The 2,787-nt window shown below is 36.8% G+C and overlaps 1 pseudogene; it reads right to left on the reverse strand.

The window, feature by feature from the left end:
- Positions 1–941: 941 nt before the first annotated feature.
- LOC144216873 (malate dehydrogenase, mitochondrial pseudogene) lies at positions 942–1,456 on the reverse strand (annotated as a pseudogene).
- Positions 1,457–2,787: the final 1,331 nt, after the last annotated feature.

Below are 2,787 nucleotides of genomic sequence, written 5' to 3' on the forward strand. Positions count from 1 at the left end.
AAGACACGATGTGCCAAAACTCACAAGATATATATAAGCTGAATAGACCTACATCTGCTAAAGAAATAAAATAAATAATTTATAACTTTCCAAAACAGAAAGCACCAGACCCAGAGACATTCCCTGGTCAATTCTAACAAATACTTAAAGAAGAATTTACACCTATTATCTATGGTCTCTTTTGTTACATAAAAGGAGAGTTCATATACCTCAACATCATCCTAATAACAAAACCAGACAAACACATTATCAGAAAAAAAAAAAATACTACAGACCAATGATTCTCATGAACATAGATGAAAAACCCTCAACAAAATATAATGTAAAAAGAAAATTACATACCATGACCAAATGGGATTTATTACATAAATGGACAACAACAAGCTAAAGAAGAAACATCATTTTAGAAGAAGAAAAAACATTTGACAAAATCAAACATATATTCATGGTAACAATGCTCAACAAATTAGGACAAGAGGGAAACTTCTCAACTTGATAAAAAAAATGTATACAAAAAACTCTATAACTAATAATGGTGAGTAGAAGTTTTCCCTAGAAGATCAAGAGCAAAGCAGGATGCCCCCCCTCACCCTCACCACTTCTTTTCAACATCATACTAGAAATCCTAGCTTATGCAATAAGACAAGAAAAGAAAAAATTATATAAGAAGGAAAAACAAATTTTTTTGATTCACAGATGACATGTTAAAAAACCCACTTGGAATCAGTAAGTAATAATATCAGTTTTGCAGTACACAAAGTTAATATACACAAGTCAATTGGTTTCCTATGGGGAGAGGGGCACTTTCATTTGGAAGGGGCAGCAATGTTAACACAACGTTTGTGGGTAACGAGACTGAAACACGAAGGGGTGTGAGATGGCTTTACAGGGACACGATGCCTTCATAAGTTAGGGATGCAGACTGCTTGCCAGCTGCCCTCTCATTTCATGTTCTTCACGAATTCTTCTCCTTTCTTGATGGAGGCCTTCAGCTCAGGGAGGGCTTCGGCGATCGTCCTCTCTTCAGAAAGGGAGATCCTGCCGATGCTTAGGTTCTTCTCAATGCCCTTTTCCCCCCAGTAGTAAAGGTGTGGAGAAATAGGGACAGTCTGTTTCTTGGGATTTAATGAAGGAACATTTCGACAAATCCTTCCTTTCTGTTCACTGCATCCATGAAAGAGAAGACAAACTGGACTCTAGCATACCCATGGACAGGGTGGCAGAGCCTGCTCCAGCTTTGGCCTTCACCACCTCCGTGCCAGCCTCCTGATCTGCCCAGTGATGGCTGTGAGCTGGTCCTGGGGTAAGACCACCCTGGGAGTGCACTGAGAGATCAGAAGATGATGGTCTTCCCAGCATGGCCACCGATGACGGGAACACTGACTCGAGCTGGATCCAAACCCTTCAATTCCTCAATGAAAGTGTTCGGAAATGAAAAGTACAGCATAAAGAACATAGGCAATAATACTGTAATAATATTGTATGTTGACAGATGGTCATTATACTTTGTGTAGTGAGCAGTGAGTAATGTATATAACTGTCAAATCACTATGTTGTACACCTGAAAAAACCATAATGTATGCCAATTATACTTTAAAAAAGACACATGTAAAAAGTACTACTTTTCTGCATACCAGCAATAAACAAGTATAATTTGACATGAAAAAAACAATACAATTTATAATAATAAATTATACCTCCGAAATGAAATATTTTGGGGTAAGACTAAAAAAAATATGTACAAGATCCATGGGAGAAACTTCTAAACTCTGATAAAAGATATCAAAGAAAAAATAGATGTTCCATGTTCATGAATAAGAAGACTCAATACAGTCAGGATATCTTCCAAAATTGAGCTCTAGATTCAATGCAATCCCAATCAAAATATCAGCAAGTTATTTTGTGGAGATAGTGTTTCTCAAGTTTATATAAAGTATCAAAATTACCAGACCAATCAACACAGTATTGAAGGAGACGAACAAGTTGGAAAACTGACACTACCAAGACTTACTATAAAGCTACGGTAATAAATACAATGTGGTGTTGTCAAAAGAATACCAAATAGATCAATGCAACAGAATAGAAAGATCAGAAGAGATATGAATAAATACAGCTCACTGATGCCTGACAAAGAAGCAGATGAAGTACAATGAAATGAGGAGACTTTTTTTCAACAACGCTGGAACAAGAGGACATCCAAATGCAAAAAATGTAGACAGAGATCTTACATCTTCATGAAAATTAACACAAAAGGATCACACACCTAATGTAAAACGCAAATTTATAGAACTCCTAAAAGATAACCTAGAAGAAAATCAAGACAACTTTGGTTTTGATGATGATTTTTTAATAGAACACAAAAGTGCCACAGACTGGGAGAAAATCTTTGCAGAAGGTGTATCTTTTAATATATTTTTTTATTTGAGAGGGAGAGAGAGAGAGAGAAAAAGAGAGAGAGAGAGAGAGAGGCAGAGAAGGGGGGTGAAATAATTCCAAAAAGGTTCTGCACTGTCAGTACAGAGTCTGACATGAACCTTGAACCCACAAACTGTGAGATCATGACCTGAGCCCAAACCAAGTATCGGATGCTTAACCACTTGAGCTACCCAGACTCTCCCAGAAGGTGTACCTTATAAAGGACTGTCCTCTGAAGTATACAAAGAATTCTTAAAATGGTAAGAAAACAACTTGATCAAAAAGTGAGTCAAAGACCTTTGCAGAACACCTCAAAGATGTTATAAAGACGCCAGGTAAGTATCTAAAAAGACGCTTGACATCATACACTAT

This window comes from Crocuta crocuta, unplaced genomic scaffold (assembly GCF_008692635.1).
Source record: "Crocuta crocuta isolate KB4526 unplaced genomic scaffold, BGI_CrCroc_1.0 scaffold218, whole genome shotgun sequence".
In the NCBI taxonomy this organism is placed as follows: domain Eukaryota; kingdom Metazoa; phylum Chordata; class Mammalia; order Carnivora; family Hyaenidae; genus Crocuta; species Crocuta crocuta.